The sequence below is a fragment of the Mobula birostris genome, chromosome 6 (genome assembly GCF_030028105.1).
Source record: "Mobula birostris isolate sMobBir1 chromosome 6, sMobBir1.hap1, whole genome shotgun sequence".
NCBI lineage: Eukaryota > Metazoa > Chordata > Chondrichthyes > Myliobatiformes > Myliobatidae > Mobula > Mobula birostris.
In genome coordinates this window covers 9168550-9185222 of record NC_092375.1, presented here as the reverse complement: position 1 = coordinate 9185222, position 16673 = coordinate 9168550, and the positions used below count along the sequence as shown (strand labels likewise).

At 43.1% G+C, this 16673-nt stretch overlaps 1 protein-coding gene across 6 annotated transcripts in view; it reads right to left on the bottom strand.

The window, feature by feature from the left end:
• nrip1a (nuclear receptor interacting protein 1a) overlaps positions 1-16673 on the bottom strand; it is a 139506-nt gene that overhangs the window by 91776 nt on the left and 31057 nt on the right. The gene's annotated exons all lie outside the window — the stretch shown is intronic.

Genomic DNA, 16673 nt, shown 5'->3' with positions numbered 1-16673 from the left:
TCAGCATAATATCACATTTCCCTACACAAACTCCTGTCACCTATCCTGTTTCAATCCCTAATTGGGGATCAGGTATTGCCAACTTTCTTGTTGGGACTTATATGTATTGATTAAGAAAACTTCCCTGAACACATTTGACAAACTCTATCCCATCTAGTCCTTTGACAGCTTGGCAGTCGCAGTCAAAAAGGCTACACCCACTCCCACTTACCTGAATCTCTGTCATACCTTTAGTGGCTGCAGCTCCCTTCTGGAGTGTGCAACAAGGTTATTGAAACAAAAGCCTAATGTTATCTTAGAAATTTCTTCCCCAAGACAATTAATCTGATCAACCATTCTAGTTGGCCACCCCTACCCCCTCCGTTTAATACCTCAATCACTGCACTGTAAACACTTTAATCCATTTTTTAAATTCTGTTTACATTGGAATACATGTATATGCATATTCTATTCCATATCTGCACTTGTAATTTTATTTTTGTACAATTCTTTATTCTATACAATTGTTCAGCTATATGCATGTGTATGATTGATAACAATTAAACTTGAACTTTTTTGTATTGCACAGTATTGCTAACGCAAAACAACAAATTTCACAACATATATCTGTGATATTAAACCTGAGGCTGATTCTAACTTAGAGTTCAGCTCTATGACTCTATAAAGGGAGGGAGATAGAAAAACAGAGAAACTTAAAGGGTTAATTCCAAGGTTTAGGAACCAGATGCTTGAAAGGAGCAGAGTGGATGAGAAGGGTGCAGATGTCTCGGGTGTTTACTGGGTCAGAGGAACTTGCAGGACAATGGAGGAACTTGGAAACAATCTGAATTATTTTGGCCCTGTTGCGTTCCCTCGATTAGACATTTGTGACAGTCATTCAGGGGAAGAAACCATACCATCTCATGCAATGCTATCTCAGTGCCCTGACCTTCATTAATAAATAAAGACGTTTGACCTGCCTGTAAACTTTCCTGCACAAGCTACAGGTAGCACTTAAATTACATCCCTGCCCGGATTCTGACATCAGTCCACACAAGTCAACACAAAAAATAGCGTCTGATCAAACAGGAGATTAGACTTTGCAGAAATTGGATTAGACTGGATTAAATGACAATGGGGAGGGAGATCACGTCTGGTTGGGGGGGGTGGCATAGTTTTGAGATGTTTGTCTGGAAGCAGCGTTGGTGGCGGGGGGGGGGAGCGGTGGGGGGGGCTCATACATTTCATCCTCAGTGAATTTTTGTAATTAATGAGCCTCCAGAGAGTTTCCACCAGCACTCTCTGGAGGAGATCAAGCTATTCAAGTTCCAAAATTGTTTATTGTTATTCTTCAACATTCAAAATAAACTTATTATCAAAGTGCATACATGTAACATATACAACATAGGACAGTACAGCATAGGAACAGGCCAGTTGGCCCGCAATTTTGTGCTGAATCAGCTAAAGGGCAAATCAAAACCACCCAAACAATAATCCCTCCAATCCACACAACGTCCATATCCCTCCATCTCCCTCACATCCATGTGCCTATCCCAATGTCTCTGAATGTATTTGCCTCTACTACCATACCAGGCAGCGCAATCCAGACATCCACCACACTCCGAGTAAAAATCTTACCCCTCACATCCCCTTTGAACATACCTCCCCCCCCCCCCTTCAATGCATACCCTCTGGTGTTAGACATTCCAACCCTGGGAAACAGATACTGCCTGTTTACTCCATCTATGCCTCTCGGAATCTTATAAAGCTCTATCAGACCTCCCCTCGGCCTCTGGCACTCCAGAGGGAACAACCCAGGTTTATACAGCTCCGCATGACAGCACATACCCTCAAACCAGGCAGCAGTGTGGTAAAATTCAGAATTGAAAGTAAAATTTATTGTCACGGTACACGTACGTCACCACATACAAGCGCGAGATTCTTTCTCCTGCGCGCATACTCAGCAAATCTATAGAATAGTAACTGTAAACAGAACCAATGAAAGAGCAAGCACACAGAAGACGACAAACTGTGCAAATGTAAATATAAATAAACAGCAACAAAAAACAAGAGCATGAAATGACAAGATAAAGGGTCCTTAAAGTGAGATCTCTGTGGGTGTGGGAACATCTCAAAAATGAGTGTAGCTATCCTCTTTTGTTCAAGAGCCCGATGGTTGAGGAGTAGTAACTGTTCTCGGAGCTGGTGGAGTGAGTCCTGAGGCTCTTGAGCCACCTACCTGATGGCAGCAGCGAGAAAAGAGCATGGCCTGGGTGGTGAGGATCTTTGATGACGGATGCTCTTTTCCTACAACAGCATTTCATCTGGATGTGCTCAATGGTTGGGAGGGTTTACTTGTGATGTACCGAGCCAATCCCACTACCTTTTGTAGGATTTTCCATTCAAAGGCATTGGTTCCCATACCAGGCCATAATGCAGCCAGTCAATACACTTCCTACTGCACACCTATAGAAATTACTTTGTACTTTATACTTTATTGTTGCCAAACAATTGATACTAGAACATACAATCATCACAGCAATATTTGATTCTGCGCTTCCTGCCCCCGGATTACAAATCGATAGTAAATATTAAAAATTTAAATTATAAATCATAAATAGAAAATAGAAAAATGGAAAGTAAGGTAGTGCAAAAAAACCGAGAAGCAGGTCCGGATATTTGGAGGGTACGGCCCAGATCCGGGTCAAGATCCATTCAGCAGTCTTATCACAGTGGGAAAGAAGCTGTTCCCAAAGCAACACTCACAACACGCTGGAGGAACTCAGTAGGTCGGGCAGCATCAATGGAAAAGATCAGTCGACGTTTCCACGGATGCTGCCCGACCTGCTGAGTTCCTCCAGCGTGTTGTGAGTGTTGATTTGACCCTAGCTGTTCCCAAATCTGGCCGTACGAGTCTTCAAGCTCCTGAGCCTTCTCCCGGAAGGAAGAGGGATGAAAAGTGTGTTGGCTGGGTGGGTCGTGTCTTTGGTTATCCTGGCAGCACTGCTCCGACAGCGTGTGGTGTAAGGTGAGTCCAAGGACGGAAGATTGGTTTGTGTGATGTGCTGCGCCGCGTCGTGTTCACGATCTTCTGCAGCTTCTTCTGGACTTGGACAGGACAACTTCCATAGCAGGTTGTGATACACCCTAGAAGAATGCTTTCTACAGTGCATCTATAAAAATTAGTGAGGGTTTTAGGGGACAGGCCAAATTTCTTTAGCTTTCTCAGGAAGTAAAGGTGCTGGTGGGCCTTCTTGGCAGTGAACCCTGCTTGGTCGGACCAAGTCATTTATCAAGGTTTTTGATGTTATGCCAGATCTCTGCAGACTCCAGAGGAAGTAGAAGTGCTGTCATGCTTTCTTTGCAACTACAGTAAAATGATGGGTCCAGGTCAGGTCCTCTGGGATAGTGACACCCAGGGACATAACCCTCTTGCAACCCTGCGATTAATTTTCTTATGGGCATACTCAATAATTTCAATAACTATAGTACAATAAATGAAAGACCACACCAGCTTGGGCATTCAACCAGTATGCCAAATACACAAACTGGGGAAATATGTAAATAAATAAATAAACAAACAAACAATTTAGTGTACAAGTGTAAATGAGAATGAAATGATTTTTACTTCAGATCCGATACTGTCATGAAAAGACACAATAAACATAAGAAACACAATAAAACAAAATACTGTATAAAATAATCCTGCAGAACACAATATACAAGTAACTGTTGAGTGTGGCCGTGTCTACATAAGATTAGCCCATATGCTTAGTGACATCTTATTATAACCACATAACCATATAACAACTACAGCACGGAAACAGGCCATCTCGGCCCTTCTAGTCCGTGCCGAACTCTCACCCTATCCTATTCCCACCGACCTGCACTCAGCCCATAACCCTCCATTCCTTTCCTGTCCATATATCTATCCAATTTAACTTTAAATGACAACATCGAACCTGCCTCAACCACTTCTGCTGGAAGCTCGTTCCACACAGCTACCACTCTCTGAGTAAAGAAGTTCCCCCTCATGTTACCCCTAAACTTTTGTCCTCTAACTCTCAACCCATGCCCTCTTGTTTGAATCTTCCCCACTCTCAACGGAAAAAGTCTAACCACGTCAACTCTATCAACCCCCCTCATAATTTTAAACACCTCTATCAAGTCCCCTCTCAACCTTCTACGTTTCAAAGAGTAAAGACCTAACTTATTCAACCTTTCTCTGTAACTTAGGAGATGAAACCCAGGCAACATTTTAGTAAACCTCCTCTGTACTCTCTCAATTTTATTGACATCTTTCCTACAATTCGGTGACCAGAACTGTGCACAATACTCCAAATTTGGCCTTAGTAATGGAAATATCTAATCAGCCAATCATGTGGCAGTAACTCAAGGTTCAAAGTTCAAATGAAATTTAATATAAACGTACAGATATGCCACCATATAGTACCCTGAGTTTTATTTTCTTGGGGGCATACTCAGTAAATCCAAGAAATATAATAGAATCAATGAAAGACCTCATCCAACAGGACAAACAAGCAATGCATAAAAGCATGCAGATATGATCGAGAGGTTCAGCTGTTGTTCAGGCAAAACATAAAAATGGGGAAGAAATGTTATCTAAATAACTTTGGCCATGGAATGATTACTGGTGCCACATGGGATGATCTGTTTATCTCAGAAACTGCTGGTCTCCTGGGATTTTCATGCACAACAATCTCTAGAGCTTACAGAGAATAGTGCGAAAAACAGGAAAAAAACACCCAGTGAGTGGCGGTTCTGTGGGTGAAAACGCCTTGTGAATGAGAGAGGTCAGAGGAGAATGGCCAGACTGGCTCAAGCTGACAGGAAGGTGATGGTAACTCAAGTAACCAAACGTTACAACAGCAGTGGGCAGAAGAGCTTTGTAAAATTTGGAGACTGTAAACTTGGCTGAGTGGTGCCACAACAACAACTTCTCACTCAATGTCAGCAGGATCAAGGAGATGATTATTGACTTCAGGATGAGGAAACCGGAGGTCCATGAGCCCGTCCTCATTGGGAGATCAGAGGTGGAAAGAGTCAGTAACTTTAAATTCCTCAGTGTTATTATTTCAGAGGACCTCTCTTGTGCCCAGCACATACGTGGATTATAATGAACACTCGGCGGTGTATCTACCTTCTTAGAGATTTGTAAAGATTTGGCATAACATCTAATACTTTGACAAACTTCTATGTATGTGTGGTGAAGAGTACATTGACTGGCTGCATCACAGCCTGGTATGGAAAATCCTACAACAAGTAATGAATATGGCCCAGTCCTTCACAGGTAAAGCCCTCCCCACCATTGGGTACGTCTGTACAGAGTGCTGTTGCAGGAAAGCAGCATGCATCATTAGGGACCCTACCACTAAAGTCATGTTCACTTCTCACTGCAGCCACCAGGAAGGAAGTACAGGAGCCTCAGGACTCAATTATTTACCCTCAACCATCAGGCCCTTGAAACAAAGGGGACAACTTCATTCAACTTCACTTGCCTCATCACTGAACTGTTCCCACGACCTATGGGCTCACTTTCATGGACTCTTCATCTCATGTTCTCGATATTTACTGCTTATTTACTTATTACTATTGTTTTTCCCCTCTCTCTTTTGTATTTGCCATTTGTTTTCTTTACACATCAGTTGTTTGCTTGTTGGGTGCAGTCTTTCATTGATCCTATTGTGGTTCTTTGATTTACCGAGTATGCCTGCAAGAAAACAAATCTTTTGGGTGTATATGGTGACTTGGAAGTACTTTGATATAAATGTACTTTAAGCTTTGAACAGATGTACCATGGAGAGCATTCTAACTGGCTGCATCACAGTTTGGAATGGGGAGAGGGGAGGGAGGCACTGCACAGGATCGAAATACGCTGCAGAAAGTCGTGAACTCAATCAGCTCCACCATGGGCACTAGCTTCCGCCACACCTAGGGTACCTTTAAGGAGCGATGCCTTAAAAAGGTGGCATCCATCATTAAGGATCCCCATCACCCAAGACATCCTGTCTTCTCATTACCACCATCAGGTAGGAGGGACAGAAGTCTGAAGGCACACACTCAGCGATTCAGGAACAGCTTCTTCCCCTCTGCCATCCGATTCCTAAATGGACATTGAACCCATGAACACCATCTCACTACTTTCTTTTCCTCTTTTCGCACTACTCATTTAACATATATATACACACACTTCTCACTGTAATTCACAGTTTTGATTATTATACATTGCATTGTACTGCTGCCGTAAGACAACAAATTTCACAAAATATGCTAGTGATATTAAACCTGATTCTGATTCTGAACCTTGAGGTGGTTGGGCTACAGTAGCAGCAGATCACGAACATACACTCAATCACGATGTACCTAATAATGTAGCCAGTAAGTGTATATAAGACAACCCAAGTACAACCATGGCAACGAAAGTCTTGATTGTGGTATGTTGCACTCTGAACTCTACACCCAGCACTATTATTGAGCAACTTAATTAAAAATAAAATAAAATATGGAGTTCAAGTCAAGTCAAATCAAGTTTATTGTCATTTATCAATATACATGTATACCGTCAAACGAGACAATGGTTATCCAGACCAGGGTGCAAAGCACTGTCGTACACATGACACACATATACACAAAAACTTATAATGAAGGAAGGATAAAATCTACAGTTGGATTACACATAAATAAACAAACTAAAGTGAATAAATTAAATACTATAAGGTACAGAACAGATTAACTGCTGACACTCTGAATGTGATGCAGCAGGGAGTTCAGAAGCCTAATGGCCTGAGGGAGGAAGTTGTTTCCCATCCTGACTGTTCCTGTTTTTATGCATTGAAGTCTCCTGGCTGATGGCAGAAAGACTAAGAAGATGTTACTGGGCCTGCGTACACAGCACTCCTGATAAATGTCCCTGGTGGATGGTAGGGAGCCCACAATAATCCTCTCACTGTCCTCACAGTCCAAGAGCAAGAAGCAAGCTACACCTGTCGTTCAAAACCTGCCTGGGTAACAGGAAGCAAACAATAATGGCCAACAGACACTTTGCAGTTAGGAAGGCTGTTTACAGTCAACCTCAGCAACTCTCAGCACCAGATCCCTTGTATTTTGTGGGAAATATCAACAACTCAGATTAAAATGTAGGGGACACGATCAAGAAGTTTGCAGATGATACAAAATCTGGTCATGTGATTGAAAAAAAAGCAAAGAAAGCTGTGGACATCATAACATATTGTTGCAACACACATCAAAGTTGCTGGTGAACGCAGCAGGCCAGGCAGCATCTGTAGGAAGAGGTGCAGTCGACGTTTCAGGCCGAGACCCTTCAGTTAGTCCTGACGAACTGAAACGTCTCGGCCTGAAACGTCGACTGCACCTCTTCCTAGAGATGCTGCCTGGCCTGCTGCGTTCACCAGCAACTTTGATGTGCGTTGCTTGAATTTCCAGCATCTGCAGAATTCCTGTTGTTTGCATTAAAATAACATATTGTTGGCTGCTTCAGAGATATGGCAGTACAATTCAATCCAGTGATCCATCAGGAAAGGGTGAGACTACAACCAGAGGTCATGGGTCAAGGTAGAAAGGTGAAATGTTTAAAGGTACCATGAGGGTAAACTTCTTCACTTAGATGGTTGTACAAGTGTGCAATGAGCTGCCACTGCAAGTGGCGCATGCGAGCTCCATTTCAACACTGAGGCGAAGTCTGGATAGGAACACGGATAGCAGGGTTATGGAGGGCTTTGGTCCTGGTGCAAGTGGATGGAGTAGGCTGTTTAAATGATTTTGGCATGGACTAGATGGGCCGAATGGCATATTTCTGTGTTGTACTCCCCTATGACTCTAATGCACAAAAAGAGTGCAGAGAAACAGAGGGATGGGAAGTGGTACAAAGATCCCATCATCTGGATAAGAATCCATAAGGATACATGTCTGTTTGGATCAAGCTACAGAATCCAAGAGTTTGTAAAGTACAAACTTTAGAGCACCAGTGCTCGCCAATTAGGGTTCGATTGCCACCACTCCCTGTAAGGTGCTTGTTTGTTCTTCCCATCGGCGGTTCTCTACCTTTTCCTGCTCGTGGCCCAATTGTAACTTTCATTTACCTCTATGGCCCTTGCCCACCATAGTCTCCACTAGTTGCTAAAGTTTTTCCTTTAAGTCAACTGTATTAATTATTCTAGTACACAGACAATATTTATGCTTTAACAGGTTATAGGTATTCGTCGTTAGGTCGCATCTGGAATTTCCAGTTGGTGGACGATTTCCCTCCACACCGCTCTGACATATTGGGAAATCATGTTCGTGACAGGTAACAGCAGTAGTTTGCCTTTGCCTTCTGCCGGCTGAGATTAAAGAGATCACCACCTCTTGCGGTGGATGACCAGGATGTCTAAGTGCCTTGTCGTGCTCTTAGCGCTCCACAACGCCTGCTGGCCTGTCTTCTTGACCATTGGACCATTAATTGGTCTCTTCCGCTCAAGCCGCCACGGCCAGACTTCACACGCCGGGACAGGCAGAGCCCCTACCTCACCGAGGGTCGAACACCCATTGGCTACCCTCACCTGGTTTGGCCCGCCTGCCGAGACGGTTTACCGGGGTGTGGCCGCTGCATGTGTTACAGCTACTTGGAGCCACAGGTGAGAGCTGAGCGCCAGGTGGGGACCAACGGTGGACGAACTGCCCTGAAAAAGGGCACAGCAGGGCCCCCCCCACCAGAGGTGCTACCCCTCCCTAGACACCCCATACACCTAGGCATTACTGTATGTTAAATATATTACAGTTGTATATGAAAATAAAATGATTTCAGAAAAATTGGAATAGGATAGAGGGTCAGTGGGCCAGCCTGCAGGGTGTGAACACTGCTTTGTGCGTGGTCAAGCAGGAGCAGGGATAGCAACTACATGCCGTACCTTCCCTCCCCAACACACACAGGCTAAGCTATTTTCCATCATCTCATGTATTTTCCCATTTATTTCATTCCGAAGTCCAATTAGATTATGTACATATATTCATTTATCTTTTTACAGGTTTTAGTAATATTTCATAAAAACGCACACTTATCATGGCCCATTCAAAAACTCCTGTGGCCCCCAGTTTCTTGCATTTTTTACTTAGAGCCCCTACAAAATCCGGCACGGCCCGCGTTGAGAACCACTGCTCCCCTTGACCATGTGGATTTTATCCAGATGTCCCGGTACCTCCGACATGGTTGGAGTTAGTGAGTTGCGGGTATGCTATGTCGGCATTGGAAGCATGGCGACACTTGTGGACTGACCCAGCACAATCCTCACTGATCTGATTTGACGTAAATGACACATTTCACTGTACACTTCAAGGACATGTGACAAATAAAGTTAATCTCTTTAATCTCTCACTCTGCTCTTCAGGCACCATTTTATTCAGTCAGTGTTAATGAGCTGTTTGGCTGATTCAGTATCTTGACCCAGTCTAGCCTCACCTCACTCCCTTGTGCTCTCTATCCAACCCTTCTCTCTTTTTCACTCCTGTTACCACTACCTTTCCTATGCCCCCTCTCTTCTCCTCTCTTTTTCCTCTCTGCTGCTCTCTTTCTTGCCCCTTCCCTCTCCATCCAAGTAAATTGTGGTCGGGTGCTTCCAGGATGCTGCATCGGCAAGTTTGCGGCACTGGAAGCTCACGGCAGGAAGAGTTTTCTTCCTTCAACCGCCTGCGTGAGATAATGGGACTTTCGAGAGACTTTGAGACTTTTTTTTACCGTGCCCATGGTCTGTTCTTCTATCAAATTACAGTATCGCCTTGCACTGTTGTAACTATATGTTATAATTGTGTGGTTTTTGTCAGTTTTTTTTAGTCTTGGTTTGTCTTGTGTTTCTGTGATATCATTCTGGAGGAACAAATTGTATCATTTCTTAATGCATGCATCACTAAATGACAATAAAAGAGGACTGCGTGTCCTCATAATCTAATCTAATCTAATCTAAAATTATGCTGTGCCAGCATGAGGATAACAGAACCATCCAAAATCATCCATCCCAAGGATCCTCACCATCCAGACCAGGCTGTCATCAGGAAGGAGATACAGGAGCATCAGGACCGATACCACCAGGTTCAGGAAGAGTTACTATCCTTCACCCAACAGGCTACTGAACTAGCATAGATAACTTCAGTCACCTCAACACTGAACCGATCATTGAACACAACCCACAGACTCACTTTCAAAGGGTTCTCAATATTACTTATTTATTGACTTACTTATTATGTTTATTTTTTTTCTCAGCTCACGCTGGCAAAATCTGAGGTACAGGCACAGCCAAACACACTCATTTCTCAATTGCTAGTAAATTTCAGAGTATTTAGTGGTATTTAGTATTGTAGTTTTCTGGAGATTTGCTTAAGTATTGCTGTGTAGCCCTAATTGTTCAATGCTACTGTGTAGTGACTTTTGGATGACACCAATTGTAGCTATGACTATTGAGACAATGTATACCCTGTTCATGTTCCATAGTCTTCCAATTTTCTCTTTTAATTCAGCATATTTCTGGTGTTTTTCACTTATCGATTTCTGTAAATTCTGCCTGTTTGGAATGGCTATATACTGAGGTACCTGTTCATAGAGTAACACAGCTTGAAAGCAGGCCCTTCGGCCCATCTCATCCATACTGACCACCAACTATTCCCACTTGACCATGTTTGGCCCATATTCCCCTACACCCCTCCCATTCATGTTCTTATCGTTACTGCCTCTCCCACCTCCTCTGACAGCTCTGTGTCAAGGAGGTTCCCCCTTTGGGTCCCTTTTAAATCTTACCCCCTCACCTTAAACCCATGCCCTCTGGATTTTAATTCCACTCCTCCAGAGGCCTACTCCTACTCCTACAATCTTGTGTTTTACCAAATTCTGCCATGGCCTCTTCCCACAGGCCTCTTCTCATTCTGTGAGCAGCCTCTTGGCATCTCTTCCCAGCACTGGCTGGTGGACACCGCCTATCATCCGTGTTCAGGCCCTATTTCAAGAGTACTAGAATATAAAAGCAATGATGCAATGCTGAAGCTTCATAAGGCACTGGTCAGTCCACACTTGGAGTATTGTGAGCAGTATGTGGCCCCTTGTCTAGGAAAGGATGTGCTGGCATTAGCCAGGTTCCAGAAGAGATTCTCAAGAATCATCCCAGGAACGAACATCAGAACATAAGGAACATAAGAAATAGGGGCAGGAGTAAACCATCCAGCCATTGAACCTGCTCCACCATTCAGCAAGTATATTAAGCAAGTTGTTCTTGCTTGTTTATCGTGTATTATTGTATCCATATGGTTATTATAAAATGTCCCATCTGCAATACAGATCAGCCATAATATAATTTGTGGGACTCTGTCTCTGAATGTGGCTCAGACTTGTTTTTTTTTACAGTAAGGAATGGTTTCTTTTATGAGTTTGTATCTTAAAGCAAGATTTAGATAAATGATGGTTACTACTTGATTGTGCCTGATTATGTTAAACCGCTACAGAGTCCTGTGATATGTTGGATTGTTAATATTATTATTATTTGTATTTACATAGTTGGTCTTCTTTGGCACATTGACTGGCACTTTTACATCCTGTGTCATTTTTCATTATTCATTGTGTTTTTAGTATCTACTGTGAATTCCCACAAGAAAATGAATCTCCGGATAGGATATGGCAACATACACATACTTTCACATACTTTGATAATAGATTTACTTTAAAGAGCCATAAACAGAAGCCAAAATGTTTAACACATTTTCAAGACATACCAAAGCACCTTCCAGCTAGTGTGGATTTTCTTCAAGTTGCCGTACAAATCTGTCAGATATAATATCTGATTTTTACTGCGATCACTGTAAGTCCTTGCTAAGCCAACGTTTGAAGTGTTAATTGGTTTTGCTCCAATGGACCAAGAAGCCCATTTGCATATTGCCAACTTCCACAAGTAGCACAGTGAAAATGACCGATAATCTGCTTTGGCAAAGCTAATCATTGGATGGATATCAGCTCTCCGCAGAAGAAGGGTTGACTTCTCTTCACTAAATAGGTAAATGGATTTTTGATTAGTCAGGGCGAGAGGGGTTTCGAGGAGAAGGCAGGAGGATGGGGCTGAGATGGGCATGGATCAGCCATGATGAAATGGCGAAGCAGGGCCAAATGGTCTAATTCTGCTCAGATATCTTATGGTCAAAATGGATCCAAACTATCCTGAACATCAGAATCAGGTTTATTATCATTGGCGTATATCATGAAATAAGTGGCAGCATGGGAGTTAGCACAATGCTTTACAGTACAGGCGACAGAGGTTCAATTCCCGCCACTGCCTGTACGTTCTCCAGGTGCTCCAGTTTTCTCCCACGGTCCAAAGACATACAAGTCAGTAGGTTAATGGGTCACTGTAAATTGTCCTGTGATTAGGCTGGGGTTAAGTCAGTGGATTGTTTGGCAGTGTGGCTCAAGGTGCTGGAAGAGCCTATCCCGTGTTGTATCTCAATAAATAAATAAAACTTGTCGCTTTGTGACAACAGTACAGTAAATATATAAAAATTACTGTATGTTACAATAAGAAATATTAACAAATAAATCAGTAGTGTCAAATGAGAGCAAATTAGTGAGGTAGTGTTCACTGGTTCATGGACCCCTCAGAAATTTGATGTTGGAGGAGAAGTTATTCCTAAAACTTTGGGAGTTTGTCTTCAGGCACCGGTACCTCCTCCCTGATGAGAGTAATGAGAAGAGGGCATGTGCTGGATGGCAAGGGTCCTTAAAGATGGATGCCGCCTTCCTGAAGCACACCTTATGAAGATGTCCTCGATGCTGGGGAAGCCAGTGCCTACGATGGAGCTGGCTGTGCTTATAACCCTCTGCAGCTTCTGATCCGGTGTATTAGCACCTCCGTTCCAGATGGAGATTCACCACATATACATCGAAACATACAACCACCACACCCGAGGTACACTGGGGGCAGCCTGCAAGGGCCGACACACATTCTGCATCCCCACGGAACAACAGAACAACACAACGCATCCTGTCAGAATATTCACCACGGAACATCTATACATCTCATCCACTTGAGACAAGAAACTTGGCCCCCAACTGAAAGACATCACCTACCACATTGTACTCCTCCTTCATAACTCCAAAGAGAGTGACCATGGTTCAGCTAAGAACTTACTTTCAAGACAAGACAAGGTTCCAAGACAAGAGGACCATCTACTTTGCCACAGGTGACAGCTTCACTCTGACAGTTAAAAGTTCAGTTGGATTGTAATCCCACTGCAAAGCCCACGTCACCTCCACAGATCTTTCTCACACTTATACAACCCACAGGCCAGCATCCCTCAGATACTAGCCTTTTACAAGTCTAGAGGTTTCTTAACAGATCCCACCAACAACCTGCATACATGGATAGAGCACTGAGGAATCGCCCGGGACACACTAAATGCATAAATGTTTGGCAAAATTCCTCCTCATCTTTGCTGTGAAGGGGCATCCTTCTATTCTAAACTCACCCACTATAGGAAACATCCTCTCCACCTCCACTCTATCTAGGCCGTTCAATATTCGGTAGGTTACAATGAAATTCCACCCCCCCCCCACCCAACATGTTCTTTCTAAGCTCCAGCAAGTACAGACCCAGAGTGACCGAATGCTCCTCATATTTTAACTCTTACATTCCTAGAATAATTTTCTTTGCTGAGATAAGGGACCCAAAACTGCTCACAATACTCCTACAGTAGTCAGACCAATGCCTTATAAAGCCTCAGCTTCACATCCTTGCTTTTATATTCAAGTCCTCTCGAAATGAACCCTACTATTGCATTTAGAGGACAAGCAGACAGAGGATGCCAAAGTTGGGTTTATCGTCATATACATTCGTACATGTCGGCACAGGCGCAATGAAAAACTTACTTGCAGGAGCATCACGGATAGATAGCATCACATAAACAGTATTCACAAGATAAATTGAACTCAAACATAAATTTAACACATTTGAAAAAGAAGGAACTCAATTAGAATAAGACAGACAAAGTACAACGAGGTCAAATCACACTAAAATGGACTTTGTTTTGTTCTAAGTGATAGAGGCAGGTACAATTACAACATTTAACGGATATTTTTACAGCTACATAGATAGGAAATGTTTACAGCAGGGCTTCAGAACCTTTTCCATGTCGAGGACTACTGCCATTAAGCAAGGAGTCCATGCGATGTTAAAATATCACACAGAAATCCATCTCTCCTAGATTGGGAATCCCTGGTTTAGTGGGATATGGGCAAAATGCAGGCAAATGAGATTAGCTCTGGTAGACACCTTGGTCAGCACAGATGAGTTTGGCCTTTTTGTATCAGAAGTGCTGTTTTTCTCCTGCTAACTACAAAGGATCCCATATTATTCATTGTGTGTTGTTCCACTCCATGCCTTGTAGTGCATCGGATGGCAACCTTCCTGTTTTCTGAGCATTTGTCAGTTTTTAACGAGGCCAAGTTGCTAGCTCGACACTCAACCCAGCACAAATGGAAAGCATGCAAGGAGCTAGCCGGAATCAAACCCGACATTTGCTTTGAAATCTGGTGCAGATGCCACTACACCACCAGCCAACATTATTTCACAGGGAGTTACTTATGCCAGGGGTTCCCAACCTTCTTCATGCCATAGACCCCCACCACTCACCAAGGGCTCTGCAGATGCCAGGATGGGAATCCCTGATTTACGGTATCTAAAGCAAAAGCTGCAATCAGCATGGTTTTCCTGCTGACATTTTCGGGAATGTGTTGTCTATAAACTGTCTGCCCATAACGAGAGTGGACGAGTGAAGATGTGATTCCCACTGACAGCCAATGTTCCAACCAAAGCATTGTTAAAACCAGCCAACTGCAGTGCACCACTTGGCATTAAAAAGCCCCAAGCAGCAAAATTAAGAGCACCAAAGCATGCCATTCAGCCCACTGAAATAATGCTACCATCTGGTAGTATTTTTCCCCCCATTCCCCCTATCCTTTTTCATGTGAAACAGAGGGAAGATATTGAACACCAAAGGTTCTGCAGATGCTGGAAATCCAGAGCAACACACACAGGCCAGGCAGCATCTATGGAGGGGAGTAAACCAGTAGATGTTTTGTGGTAATGAGGATGTTAAAATATCACACAGAAATCCATCTCTCCTATAGAAACTTCAGCCAAGTTATTCTGCACAATAAAACCAAATAAAATCAACCATAACACAGATACAAATCAAATCTAGAATACAGAACCAGAACTGTACAGCCCAGGAACAGAAGCTTTGACTCACAATGTTGTACCAGATTAACTAAACTAATAATATCTAATCCCTTCTGCTTGCACATGGTCCATATCCCATCATTCTCTGCCTGGTCATGTGTCCATCTGAGAGCCTCTTAAACACCTCCATCATATCCACCTCCTTCACCACCCTGGGCAGCATATTCCAGGCACCCACCACTCCCTGTGTGAAAAAAAAAACTTGCGTCACGTATCTCCTTTAACTTTCCCCTCTTTCCTTAAATGTGTGCCCACTAGTATTAGAAATGCTGACCCTGGTGAAAAGATACTGGCTATCTGTCGATGTCTCTCATCATCTTATAAACTTCCATCAGGCCTCACCTCAGTCCCTGCTGCTCCAAGTTTGTCTGACCGCTCCTTATAGTTCATACCTTCCAATCCAGGCAGCATCCTGGTAAACCTCTTCTGCACCCTCTCCAAAGCCTCCACATCCTTCTTATAATGGGATGATCAAAACTGAATGCTGCCTAACTATGAAGCTCCGGCCTAATTTCCTGACTCTTGAGCTCAATGTTTCAGGGACTAAAGGTAAGTACGCCATATACACAAGATAATCTACAGAGGCTGGAAATCCAGAACAACAGACACAAAATGCTGGAGGAACTTAGTAGGTCGGGCAACATCCATGGAAATGAATAAACAGTTAATGTTTTGGACTGAGACCCTTCTTCAGGACTGGAAAGGAAGGGGTAAAGAGCTAGAATAAAAACATTTACTTTTCCAATTTACCTCTTAAGACATGCCATATGCCCTCTTTACCAACCTACTGACTTGTGAGGCCATCAGTAGCATTAAGCAAGTTTGCATATGCTTCTGAAGAGCCTGTCATTCACTATCAAGGTCTGGATTGTGTTAATGTATGAATTGTGCATACTTCTGCACTGTCATCCACTCACTCAAGTAGGTGTAATGCCTCTAGATTATTTTGTGCAAGATTTTCAACTTTATTGGTCTACATCTACAGAAACTGATGGATACAGTCTAGTCCATCACAGGGAAAACCCTCCCCACCATTGAGCACGTTTACAAAGAGCGCTCCATCAAAGACCCCCACCATCCAGGCCAGGCTCTCTTCTCACTACTACCATCGGGCAGGAAGTTCAGGAGCCTTTGGTCCCACACCACCAGGTTCAGGAATACTGTAGTAATTACCCTACAAGCATCAGTCTCCTGAACCAGCACGGATAACTTCACTCACCTCAACACTGAATTGATTCCACAACCTACAGACTCACGTTATCAGTGTTATTTATTGTTTTTGTTTACAGAATGTGTCTTTTGCACACTTTCATGAATTCTATTGTTCTTATTTTTCTGCAATGCCTCAAGAAAATGAATCTCAGGGTAGTTTATATTGACATACTTGTGCTATGATAATACATTTATTTG